Source organism: Protopterus annectens, chromosome 3.part0 (genome assembly GCF_019279795.1).
Source record: "Protopterus annectens isolate FY-2018-M chromosome 3.part0, PAN1.0, whole genome shotgun sequence".
NCBI classification, from domain to species: domain Eukaryota; kingdom Metazoa; phylum Chordata; order Ceratodontiformes; family Protopteridae; genus Protopterus; species Protopterus annectens.
In genome coordinates, this window is record NC_056731.1 from 96,692,097 (window position 1) to 96,706,484 (window position 14,388).

Below are 14,388 nucleotides of genomic sequence, written 5' to 3' on the forward strand. Positions count from 1 at the left end.
GATCAGAAGAGACCAGATGGTTCAGTTTAGCCCTTTCATCTTGAAACACCTGGCAATGTTATTTCAGCTGTCTATGACTGTGTGCATGTGTGCGGACAAACAAGATCTGGGGAAGTGGTGGTGGTGCATCCTGGGATATAGAATAGCTCAGCCAATTAGAGACTTCGCTCTATAGTATAGCGTGCCGAGGATCGGCTCCGAACCCATCAGTACAGAATGTAGGCAAGATGGATCCCAAACATCTAAAGTTATGGTAAGTACATAACTAAAAGTTTCAGTCACAGGGAATATTATAAATAACACCAATGGAAAGTTTCACACAGTTACAGAAAAACAGTATTTAGCTAGTCTCACTATCTATTCCTGATTGTCTAAAAGAATTACTGTTCCTACTTACTGAATAGAACAAAGCAAGATGGGTGAGTGGTCCATGTTGTCAGATATAAGACAGAAGACAGAATGCTGCTGAGACTTCGGTGTCCTCGATAACTAAAACATTATTTCTGTACAGAATGACATCACATACGTCTGGTCATCTGACTCTTGTTTCCCGCACTATCCCCCATGACTAGAAGCTGCCAAGTTTTTAGCACCTGTGTGTTACCATACACACACATAGAGCTTTGCTCAAATGTGGTACAGCTGCTGGAAATCATAAAACCATAAAATCATTTCACTCTTCTTGCAGGAGACACCAACTATTCTCTAGGCCTGACGTTGCATCTTTGGCTCCATTCAAATCTGTGGGATAACATCTTTATGGCTTAACCCATAAAGTCATTTAATTTCAGATATATTTTGCAAAGTTAGGTGGATTAAGATTAACCACTTCACTTCAAGTGTAGTATACAATGTATACATTTAAACAGTTACAATAATGCATGCACTTTTTTTTCCTTCCAGCAGGGCCCACTGTTGATATATTTTAACACAAGCAAACCTCACAAATACATTTTCAGAATAAGCAGCTGTATAAATCAGTTTGATAAACAAATGACATAGGTATTTACAAAATTCCAACTAGTTGTGCTGGGATATGTTACAAATCCACTGCCCTATTTCTCCTGGCAGGGCTGGCAGTACCTCCTATCGTCACAGTCACTTACACTGAGGGTCTTTTGGACTCGGGCCTAAAGATTTTCAGAGTGAAATTTGGTGAGTATCAAAGTATAATAAGTAAATGGAGAGACATAATGGAAGAAATAAAATATTGCTGGCTTGGTGGAAATGATTTTATTTCAGTAATAGACATATGTTCAGTACTTATTAGGATAAATTGCATATCCAGGGAGCAATACTTGCATATTAGGAAAAATAGCATATCTAAGGGGAATAAGTTTCCCCTTCAAATGGAAAAACAGTCATTAGAGATTTTTTTTTTTTAAGTTTCATATGGTGATCAAGGCTGAAACCCGTGAGAAGAGGGATAATTTATAACAAAAGAAAAGAAGGTGGTTTGAATCCAGCAGTGTATTTAGCATCTATGTATTTATTTTTGTAGCGAGAAAAGAAGTGATAGGGAATATATTGTATGAAAAGTATAAAAATGCATGGGATGAAAAAAGGGGAAAGAAAAGAAATAAAAGACAGGATGAAAGAAAATAGAATAAAAAGAAATTATGAACCTTAAAACTAAGTGATGTTCATGGGAAGAATAATTGTATAATGTAAGTTTGGAAAACATTTTTTTTGGTCTGTGTGTACCCATAGCAGAAATTTAAAGGACAACAACAGGATTATGTTATTAAATGCTCAACTTCTCCGTCCTTTTTCTCCCTATTTATTATCCCTGCTATGAATAAACAACAACACAGCATTTAAAATATTTTAAATTGAATGTTTCTCTGCACTAGAACAGTATCTTACTGTACTGTGGTGGTTTCACTTTCAAAAAACTTTTATCCCTCCCTGGAAAAGTCTCCAATTCATTGATTTCATCAATGCCACTGAATACAGGTAGTTTTTCTGGCCAATTCCCTCCCTAAACTGACATCACCATGATCATCCTAAAAACCCACCCATGCTGTGATGTCACAGTGCCTTCCCCTACCCATACAGAAAGTAAAGGGTAGAACAAGGAAACAGTACATGAGTCAAGTCTCCTGCAGTGAGCTGTCAATCACAGCAGGTAGCAGCTCAGATTACCCTTAGCACTTTGACAGCTAGGGAAGTTAAGTGTGAAGGGGAATGGGAGATGAGTCAAAGTAGTACAATTCAGGCTTCACAAAAAAAAAACTGCAGTTTAGCCATTCTAAAAAGAAGTACCAGTAAAAAGCAGTTTGAAAGTCTGTTCTGTAGCATTTGTACAGTTTGTGTTTTAAGTAGGCCTTCAGCGGCATGAAATGTTACGTAAAGCTAACTGACTGAAAGACAGCAGTGTATGTATATAAAATCAATGCAGTGGCAAGGGCTTTAGGAAGGAAGAGGCCTGTGTGGTGTAACTTTTTACAGATCAGCACTGCATTGTGGGACACCTAGAGGCAGACTAAACAATCAGAATTACTTCAAGATGCCAGACCCCATGTGGTCAGACTCGGAAATTATGTATAAAAATATTTAAAACCTGTAAATTGTCCCAGAGTGGTGTTAAAATGTAGGAAACACCAAACCATGATGAAATAAACATGCTTTATTGAGTCTGTTGGTGCAGTTCTCCTTTATAGAAGACGAAAAAGGCAATAAGTGACCAAAGAAAAAAGGTTTAAAATTTTTTATGAAGCATAAGATGTTTTTGTGGAGAGTTTTATTAGATAAGTTGCCAGTAAAAGGGAATATGAAATATAAGGTCATGGAGAAAAGAAAAGGGGTTGATTTATAATGAAAAAGGAACAACAAAACACTGTTTTTTGGATTGTAAAAAGAATAAAAAATAGGAAAAAATAAAAATGGATATAGATGGGAAGGATTTAAATTGAAAATGTGAATGCTATATGGGAAGTATGATAAAGAAATGTGTTGTTAATAAATGGGCTAAAGTATTTCTGGGAATATGGCTGATGTGTAAAAGAATATGTGAGGATTTGTCATGTAGCAATAAAGAAAGGACTTGAATTTAGTTAATTTGTTTTATATTGATAACTTGTAAATGCTTTTACATATGAATGTAAAAAATTGTGCAATTATATTTAAAGTATTTTTATGGTATAAAATGAATGAAAATGTGTATAAAGCAAACACTGTTCTTTTCTTGTAGGGTTTAGAAGATTACGGGAGGAAGAGAGAGAGAGTGCAGCAACAGGGAGGATAGTGTGTTACTAGTATAAGATGAGAGTAGAATTGTTAGCCTAGTGGATATTAAATGTGGTCTTGGATGTCCTACAGTTAGAAACAGAGACAGATCATGGTCAAATGGTGCCCCAGACAGTGAAATGGACCAGGCCCCCTTCAACCACAGCCATTCTGGTATCCCATTACTTGTCCGTGACCTATATGCAGAAACATGTCAGAGCTCTGCATGCATGTCACAAGTACAAGAAATATTGGAATTCTCCCTTCTCCAAGAATGATGCCTAGATTCAAAGAAAAATTAATTAGCATCAGCAGTTGGTTAAATACTTCACCACCATCCTTCCTCTCTCATTTCAAGGCTTGCACACACTGGCTAAAGCCTTTACTGCACTTATAGTACCTCATTAGGCAAAGTCCATTTCATGAATATTTTAGTATAGACAAAGTATCACAAATCTAAATAGTGTCACATTAAAGTGTCCCTACTGTGTGTCAGACATCTCACCAGCAGGTTGCTTGACTTTGAGGCTCTCCTGCAGTTGGAATGTATCCATGTCTGTGTAATTACTGAACCGTGGTTTATATGTCTGGAAAGTACTCCTTCCATACAATGGTCTATACCTACTATGCCTCCATACCCAGCGGCAACTGTGGTGGCATTTCTATAATGTTTAGGGACCACATTATATCCAGACAAATTTCCAGAGACCCACAAACTGAGCTTATCACACTGAAGAGGAAAAAACATCATTTTAGTACCTTTTCCAGGATACTTTTCATTTACCCTGATGTCCCTTTAAGCTTTATAGTGTACTCGTACTCTATAAACAAAATCTCTATCATTATGGGAGACTTCAGCTACTCCTAAATAAATTCCAGTCAGGCAGCAAAGGTCAGCAGCTGGAGTTCTTTGACTACATCAAGAATTCTGCCAACTTACTCAGGATTACCATGCACTATAGCAAAGAAAAAGTAGATTTATTGGATCTTACCATCAGTAAAAGAGAGAGAGAGATGGACAACTTACTAACAACCTGTTCAGAAAACCAACAAGAGTTAATATGCTTTATACACCAGTAGCATGCACCCAGAACAAAAAAAGTAATATAATAAAGTTTCAAGGAATGCACATAGCAAGAGTTTCAAAAAAGATGAATGAATTTTTTATGAGACTTTTAGCTCATGGCTATGAAATAAGACTAGGCTACACCATACACTAGAGATGATAATGTCTTGGACTTGGTATTCACCAATGTGAGTAACCACTGCAGCATCCCTATAGTATCAGCCTCCCTGGTAAGATCCGACCATAAAGCAGTCGCTTTCAAAGTCACCATCTCCTCCAACCCCGCCCTCTAGCTAGGATCAGACATAAAAACTTCTGCAGAGCTGATTACAGCCTCCTGAGGGATGTTATAAGCACCTTCACAACCTCCTCCCCCTCTCCCTGTGTTGGAACTGGCACCAGTATCCAAAACTACATCAAAGCACTATACTAGCATTTATATAGATGCATGGAATAAGGAATACCCGACAGGACTAAATCATCCTTCACAAGGAAGATTAAACCTGTCTGGTGGACATCTGCAATAAATAAACTCTATAACAAAAGGAAAAAAGTTGCTGTCCAAGACCAAGAAGGTGCAGGTGCCTAACTGGAAGCAATGTCTCCTTAGTCTGAACAAGCAAAGTAAGAGCACTACTGAAATCCTCCAAAGCAAACTTCGAGTCCAAATTGGCTACATCTATTAGAGACAATCATAAGGCCTTCTTCACATATGTCCACAACCTCAAAGGAAGCACCCAGATCTGTTCAGAACTGGTGGTCAAGGACACCACATATACAAATGCCATAGATATAGCAAACTTGCTGGCTGACAGATTCAGAGAAAACTAAACCCCTCTATCTCCCATTAGTAAATCAGGACATCCCCAGTACCTACCTCCTTCCCCTTATATCTAGGGAACAGGTCATCACTGCTCTCTCTGAAAGCCAAAAAATACAGCCTCCATGGGACCCGATAACATCCCAGGCTGCTTCCTACATGAACTCAGGCAGGAACTTGCAGCACCATTAGACGTCCTATTCAACCAAAGCCTGAGCACCGGCTTCTTCCCAGCTGAGTAGTGGACAGCCATTGTCATCCCTTTGCACAAAGGTGGAGTGTCCACCGATCCAGGAAATTATAGACCCCATCAGCCTAACTAGCCTGATCTGCAAGGCCATGGAACGGGTTAGCATGGACCTCTTTAACAAGGATATTGGCAACCACCAAACACTCAATCCCACACAGTCTGATTTCATCAAGAGGAAGTCATGTCTGTTAAATCTGGTCGACTTCTTTGAGACTCACCAAAGCCATGGACGAGGGGAAGATGGTGTACACAGCCTACCTTGACCTGGCCAAAGCCTTTGACACTATTCAACACTCGAGCATAGGTTCATAGGTAGGTACTAGGCTATTGACCCAAGGGCCTAAGTAAGCCTAGCCAACAAGGTTCCCTGGCTTACGCCAGGGATAATAAGTAAATTCTCTCAACTAGTAATAGGTAAACTCTCTAAACTAGCCATCAATCCATATGTTACCAGATGGATAGCAAACTGGCTCACTGATAGAACCCAGCTAGTCAAAATAGGGGACCCAGCTAGTCAAAATAGGGGAAACCACCTCAAGCAGTAGACCCGTAACAAGCGGCGTACCCCAGGGTTCGGTCTTGGGGTCTCTGTTATTTGGGATATACTTTTCTGCGGTGCAGGCCAAAACCAGTGGGCTATGGCTGACCAAGTTTGCAGATGACTGCAAGCTGGGTGCTGTCATCAATTCCCCTAGTGATGTGGACATCCTTCAAGAGGGTCTCACTCAAAGACTGGTGCCAGAAACATGGCCTCGAGCTGAGTACCAAAAAATGCATCATCATCCCCTTTGGGGAGAGTGACATCCCCACAAATTGTCACTTTAATAACAACGTCCTAAGCATGCAATCAGTTGTGATGGATTTGGGCACCCAGGTTGATAGCAACATGACTTTTGATCACCATGTTGCTTTCATTGTACAGAAAGCCTTCTGCACGGCCCACCTCATAAGAGTATCTCATCTTGGGACAAGGAGGTCATACCATCCCTGTATTCTTCCCTTATAAGGCCCATTATTGAGGACAAAGCCCCTTTCGGCACGTACCTTGCAAAGCACATGTAGCAGCTGGAGAGACCACAGAGGTTTCTCACCAGAAGAATCCATGGCCTCAGACATCTACCATACACAGGCTAAAAGCCCTATCCCTCTACTCAGTTTCATACAGACTCCTCAGAGGTGACCACTGTCTGGTATATGGACCCCACCTTGATGGGACTGCTGCATATCCGCCAGTCAGGCTCCACATGAGTAACTCACACGCGTGGCCTCGACCTGGTCTGTGACATCAACATAACTTGTTGGCCAGACAGATTGTGTCCCAGAGACTCCCCCATCCATGGAATAAACTTCCTCTTCACATGAAGCAGAGTACTTCTTTACCCCTTTGTAAGCACAACCTGGATAACTGAATGGGAAACAGAAAATATATCCCTGGGATTCCACCCATGTCCCTGCTGGACAAATATGGGCTAAACTCTTGGCTAGGCTTATAAGAGCCTCAGGGCCAAGAGCCTAGTAACCTCCTATGATCCTGTTAGAGATATATTAAGTTCCAGGGAGACGTCATTTGAACCTGTTGACAGACACCACCTGGGTTTTGCCAACCTTTACAAAGACCCTAAAAATAAAGCAAGAAAATATAGAATGGCCTTACCATTGCTCTTCACCACTTCTCTATCTATAAGATTATGAAAGCAAAATGAGATATTATTAACGGTAACAAATTGCCAATATCTTAGAAATGGAACGTAGGTTTATTTTCAAAAAAACAGAAGTATTGGGGACTATCTAAGGTCTAACATGGACACAGTGTAACCCACAAAAATGGGACTTTCAAATGTGAAACTCAAAAAATGCTCCTTTTGTGAACCTATGAGCTACACAGACCATTTCACTTGTACATGTACTAAGAAAACAGTACTACAAAAGGTGTAGAGCTGACTGTAAAACAGAAATGGTTGTTTACAGAGTTTAGTGCACAAAGTGTGAAGCCTTCTATGTTTGGAAAATCATTAACAGACTAAAAATGTGCATGTCAAACCATTTTCTGATACAAGACATAGGATTAGTAGAAATCATTAACAGACTAAAAATATGCATGTCAAACCATTTTCTGATGCAAGACATAGGATTAGTAGAAATCCTCTAACAAAACATTCCATTGAGATGACAGATCACTCTAGGTTTAAATTTCATGTCTTTGACAAAATTGTGGGCTTACCTGTGGATGGGAATAAGAATGTGCTCTTGCTGGACTGGCAGGTTAAGTTGAACGCATACAGTAAACCAGGTCTGAACTTCGAATGCTTGATCAAGCGTCCTTCAGCTCAAAAAAAAAAAAAGTCAACCATAGGATCTTCTGTTAATTCAGCCAAATATTGACGCTTACCCACCACAGTTTTTTTTTTTTTTTTTAATTTTATTTTTGTTTCTCTGATTGTTATAGGTTTCCTTTCTAATGCCCTAGCTCTAGTAGTCTGAAGAAGATTTGGTTCGGGAGAGAAAGTGTTTACTTTAATACCAGACGGATCTTTCAGTTAGATGACTCTGGCCCCATAAAATAGGCACTTCTGTTTTACTGTTTTTATTCATTCCACTTTAATTTCACATAGAGTCATTATATAGCTAGATTACCCTGGGTGCTCTGTAAAAGTCAGCTTCCATGATTCACAGTTTAGGTTGACTCCAACATACATGTTGTTCCCATGGACCTGCAAAAATAAACGTCTTTTTAAAGGCTAAAATATTATGTTGTTTTTATTTTTATAAAATTATGAATTAATGTTTTTCCTTAACAAGGAGTTGGAGGTGAATATCAGCCTAACCAGTATATGACTCGTATTCTGATTAGGAGACAAGGCCAAGTCCCTAATTAGCTGGCCTGGTTGTTAGCCAATCCATAACTCTTATTCTAATTAGGGATTTGCCATCCCCTCCAATCAGCTGGCCTGAATATTAGCCAATCCATGACTCTTCTAATTAGGGAGTTGACTCCCCCCCCCCCCCCCCAACCAGTAGGCCCAACTTTAAGCAAATCAGGAACCACAGCCTTACCCCCAATCATAAGGGCTGTTTTCTACCAGACTCCCTTGTTTAGGGTTATTTAAACAGCTAGAATCGTAATTTTTTTTTTTAGGAAGAAGCATTGTATCCGTTGAAGTTTGGCAAAAAAAAGTGCTCATTACTTTGAATAAAAAAGGCAACTTAAGGCTCAAAGAAGGATTGTTTTGTATTTTCATTGCCTGATTTCTAGAATGTGTATATTCTGCTGTGGTTAGCTGTCTGCCTGGAAAATGCCTACAGGAATGCAGCAGTAGATTACTGCAAAAAGGGAGTCTTTTCTTACTCTTGTTTTTACTTGTTGGTCCTGGGGAGAACCCGCCATCCACAAGGTTTGGAGAGCCTATAAGTGGACCTGCTTCTCAATAGGTAGCCTACATTTTGTTAGTAGAAGTAGAAAGATATCGTATGAACAAGTTGCAGAGGAGTATTATTATTATTATATGAAACCTTGGGAACATGAAAGTAAGAGGATAAGAAAATACAGGAAAGATGAGATGCATTTGAGAAGATTAACGAAACTGGAGTTTTTTATGGAGACTGTTAACAGAAATTACCTTGTAGAGGTCAAATGAAACAACAGATTATGCAAGGTTTGTAAAATAGAAGAATATGTAAGGCATGCTGTTTTAGAATATGAAAGTGTTAATGGAGTTTGAGGAAATTTAAATGTGAATCACAGTATGAATGTTTCAAGAATTTGAAAATGGAAATGACATTGAATGGGAGGCATGGTGAAGAAATTAAAGAAAAGAAAGATGAAAAAGGACTAGATTTTAGTAAATGCAGTTTGGGTGCCATGGAACAGTAGCTATTAAGAGTTATGTAATAATTTATGTGACAATGATGATTTGATAAGTAAAATAAGGAAATGTTTATGGAGCAAAGGATGCTAGATGAGAAGTAAAAATTTTGATACATCTTATTTTAAATATAGAAAGTGAAATAAAAACAAATATATTCCTTGCACTCAACCACAGCTCAACGGAGCCTCTATTGAGCTGTGGTTGAGTGCAAGGAATATATTGGTTTTATTTCCTACTGGTTTTTCTTCTGCACTTTTTGTCGACTGGGCAAGGTTTTTGTCTCTGAATAGAAAGTGAAATAGTATAGATTTGTTTATATAGTTTGTGAATGCTGTAAAGAAATAAAACATCTACTGATTTCAGTAAGTGTTAAAGGATCTTTTACCTCCATCTGAACTACCGCAAACTCAGGCATATAGAATCTCCATTTAGCATCTCATTGTAAGGTTGGTGCACTCAGGAATGCAATATCCTGTCTTATTTTGCACTGCAGTGGCAGTTTATGGAAAATTAATCCAAGCACCTGTAGGAATAGAAGCCCGAGTCCATTTCATATGTCCTCAGATTCATTTGTCATATTCCTGCATGTTTTCAAAAAATCTCTAAGAATATCTCCTGGCAGTGCTTGAGCTTACCAAAGCCATCTTCCAAGATGACAGCACAGCCTGCAGCAAGTTGATTAGTGGTGTCTCCCAGTGTGAAAAATTGAAAGTGGTATAAAAAGCAAGTCAATGTTAATAATATGGGTAAAAATCAGGTACTAGATAGTTATCACACTGTCTGGGTGCCAGCACTGAAGAAATGTGGACACAGTAAGAGAAAATGAACTAGTAAAGGAGATGAAAAATCTCTAGCTGGAAAGACCCTTGCAGCTGGTCAACATATAGCAGTTCATGTTTCAGCTTTAGTACAGAAGATAGCTTGCAGTTGTTTAGAAAAATTAAATACAGAGAGAGATGTTTAAATTAAGTAAGTCACTAGTGGAATATATAAAGTCAAATGACAAAAGGCAGAAAAGAGTAAACACATTAAATAGCTGTTCAGATAAGCTGATAAATGATATAAACTGGAGTTTTAAATGAAGGAGAGACTGGCTGAATATGAGACTTCTTAGTAAGAACGTTTTATTTGTAAACATTTTTGTAAGCATTTCCTTAACACCAGTTGTTGGCAAAAACTAAAGTTTTATTTCCCCTTTATCTCATTTTCTTCATGTTACTTAATTTAAATATCTCAAATTGTCATGTAGAGCTTGCTGAAATTTGTCTAAAAGAATTTTGTATATCTAAATTTATTACAGGTTTTAATTATGTTTATAAGAATCTTGTGGCTAATGATGTGGCTGAAAAGGGTCTGTGTATCAGTCTACTCCCCCAGTTAATGTTTGTTCTTTTTTCGGCTTTTCCCGGGTAGGGGTCGGCACAAGGGAACTCCGGTCCGCTAATGATTGGCAGTAGATTTTTACGATGCCGAGGTGCCAGCTCGACACCCAACCTTCAACGAAGGCACACCCATTTACGCATGTCTTTCGAATGCCACTCGACCGCGGGGAGGACATGCTGACTCCACACAGAAGGCGCTCCAGCTGAGAATCGAACGGGAGAACCTCTTGCTGTGAGGCGACAACGCTACCACTACACCACTGCGGCTTAATAGAAATAATAGAGCTAGAAGGTGGCACACTGAGAAAACTTCACATTTTCTGCTGTACCAAAGCAACTATAAGGAATACATTGCATTAATTTTATGAAAGTACAAAAAAGTAACTGTTCTGAAGTTCCACAGCAAGATTTGTTGAAAGGACATGTGTGTGCCACAAATCTGGCCATAGAAAGGTAATATATTAAAACTGGAGACACCAGAGTGTTTAGAAGATGATTCTTCACTTGTATACGAAGGCAGATAAGGAGTAAATTTATCTCTGCATTCAGGGGATGTTGAGGGGTAGGTGTGAGATTCAAGTTGTATTATCCAGTTATCTTCAGAACATGCAGGACAGGCTGAGGAGGAAATAAAAAGGTTTAACCAACAAAGCATGAGCTGACAAGCTGAAGAGGACTCTGCTTCTCATTTGTCTGATGATGATTATAAAGCCCACAGAGTGAATTTGTCAGTAAAACCTTTTTTTTTGTTCTGAAAAAAAATGTTTGAGGAACAGAAAAAAAACAGGAGCTGACTAGAAGAATCAGGAGTACCTTAGACTTGATCCAGAGACAGGTGTTGGGAGGTTAAGATGATGAGAAAGAAAACCAGCTATAATGTGAAATTAATGAATAAATAGGGGAACTGTAAAGGGTCACTCCCATCAGATGAAGTTTAGACATGAGAGCAGTGCTTCTGCAGAAAGTGCCTGAAAATGCAGAGAGTGTATCAGTTTTAAACTGGTGAAAAAACTCCAAAGTATAATCCTCACTTTGTAGTTAATGCACAGAATAACATTTCACAGGACAGAAGAAGTAACTATAAGTCAAAAGTTGTTGTCCTTACTAATTACTGTGTAATGAATTTCATGATTTAAATTGCATTTTATATTTGTAAAGCAACAAACAGTTAACATCGACCACACCACAGCATGAGATAAACAACTAAAATATGTGTTAACTGTTTTGTTATTTTATGGTCCTGTTTTCACTGGAGCGTGGTTTTGTTTTTAGTTGTTTTATATTTGTAAAACAGTTATGGTATACAGAAATATTTTGAATTCGAGATGGGGTTATCATTGACTTCTATGTATGCTGGTCTTATTAAGTCTTATTAAGGTAAAAAAAAAAAAGTATTTTTTTATTTTTCTTAACTGTAGTATACCAGGAATTTATACTGTAATAAGATTAAGGCTGCAAATAAGCAATATATTATTGTAATCTTGAGCTGCTATGGGATGTACAGCTGTATTGCAGGTTAATAGGTGTGTACTAGGCTAATGGCCCTGGGGCCTTTACAAGCCTATCCATAGGATTACAGAGGCATCATGCCACCTGGCCTTAGATGTTCTTCGTGTTTCACTGTTGCAGTCATTACATTTGGGTAATCTGTTTGAAGGTTGCCCTCAGTCGGCCTGATTAACAAAGTCTTGGGTCCTGCGTCGGTTGCTGTGTCTTCTTCCATGACGTCAGGTCATCAGGGGTATAAAACATGCTGCCGATGTGATTACATCAGTCTTTTCTTGCCGTGCGGTGCCCGAAGCAGAAGCAGTTTGCAAGTGACGGTTGGCCAACTCCTGAAATTGCCATTTTCAAGTTTCAGAACCGAAGTCTTCAACTTAAAGCTAAGGACCCCGTTGGGGAAAGTTTTTCTTGCTCCTTACCGATATCAGTAAAAGTTAATAATTGCATTACTTATGGAAAGCAAATACCTCATAAAGATTTTCATTTGTACTATATTCTTTGCCTAGGCCCTGACTACGGCATACCTTGCTGTTGGTTTTGTGCTTTATTTAATCAGCGCACTATCCGTCGTCGGTATATTTTTGCCTCTAAATATTTCGGTTCTTGGTTTAATTTTCCAGAAATGTCATCGGTTAGCCATCCGACTACCGGGATTCTGAAAAAATGCAAAGATAAACACAGAGACAGGCTGCAGAGGTCCAAAACTGCCGGCGACGCTTCTCCTAAGCCAGTTGCCAGTTCGCCGGTATTCAGTGAGGCACTTTCACAGCCCTTGATACCCACTACTTCTGATTCGCAGGCCTCTACTGAGACCCATTCAGAGTCCGGTATGCCGCGAGATACTTCAACTATGGAACCCATGGATGTCTCTACCTTGGATGGGTATGGAGCCACTGTGCAGGCACCAGCTTCTGAGGGTGTATTCAGGCCCACGGACTTGCATATTAAATCAATGCCTCCTTCATTACTAAGGCCTAAATCTCGATACATGTTTATCCCCGGGATGAATTTTCTATTTCCCATCCACTCATCAAGATTTCACTTGAAGAGGGTTAGTGAGGTGCTCTGCTTGGCATGTATGGGAAGTCTATTAAATAGCATGGGCAGTCTCTGGGTTATGAACCTGTCCCACCAGTATGTCCCGTTGATTGTGGTAATGAGGTTGAGGTCTCTGGAGCGTGTGGTGCGGAGGGATTAGGATTTCTTTAGATGTAGCATTTCTAACAGAGCTGGGTCAGACATGGCAGAGATCGCCTCTAAGTAGGCAATATGAGACAGAGAACAGTTGGAGTTTTTTGGGTCTGTCCATAGAGGACAAGTGTTTAAGGCCTAGGATCCTTTTTGCATCCTCCCCAGTTGTTGCTGGTGTCTAGTGAAGTACATGCCAAATGGGGCATTGTACTCGATGATTGGCCTAATGAGGGAGGAGTAGAGGGAGACAATGCCCTCTTTGATCATTTTATATGTGTATTAAAATATAATTTCCCCTGTTTTTATACATGTGTAAGTCTAGACTAATGTTCTTAGTTTAATCCACAGACAAAATGAATTTTGTACTGTTTTTAAGCAAACCGGATAGAAAAAGAAAAGAAAAGATGGAAAGCATGAAAATGTTTCAATTTTTTAGTTTTTGTATTATCAACTGTTTATTTTGAAGTAGTTTTAGTTGAAGACAAGTATCAAAACAGGTGCAAACAATTAGCTGTGATAAGTCTGACTGACATGTTCCAAATTAAGTCTACTTTATTTACAAAGATACTGTGCATTTCTTTTCCCATTGGCAAAAGCTTTCACTTAGAGAATATAAATCTACAGGTGCAAGTAATTAACCCAGAAAAGTCGAAACAATGTGTGTTTATTGATAGTACAAGGAACATATAATTAGTATTTAAAGGAGAACTGACAAGCATTTCAGTGAAAATAAATGAAATCATGTATTAAATGTGAGTGCACGTTTTAAAAGCTAAAGCTTACTGAGAGCACACAAAATGTTTGTCCACATCTGTTATGGGCAAGGCAGATAGTATCTGTGTAATTGGGAGCGTAGGCTCTAACATCATCTTTCAGTATGATTAAACGTAACTTTAGAATAGTAATGCCTATGGATGCAGCTGTCTTTCTGGAGCAGTCACATCTATATGGAGGGGTAATCTCCCTTTTTGGAAAGTGTATAGAGTTATGTGCATTTGCTGGGAATTAAAAGGGGATGGGGTTTAAAATGCATTTTTAATGGTGTTGTTCATTGAGTGTTTTTATTGAAGTAAAAGATCTTT

General features: G+C 38.9%; 1 protein-coding gene across 1 annotated transcript in view; it reads left to right on the top strand.

Moving 5' to 3' along the window:
- The window catches only part of PITRM1 (pitrilysin metallopeptidase 1), a 1,418,909-nt gene that overhangs the window by 1,137,983 nt on the left and 266,538 nt on the right, over positions 1-14,388 (top strand). The window lies entirely within an intron of this gene.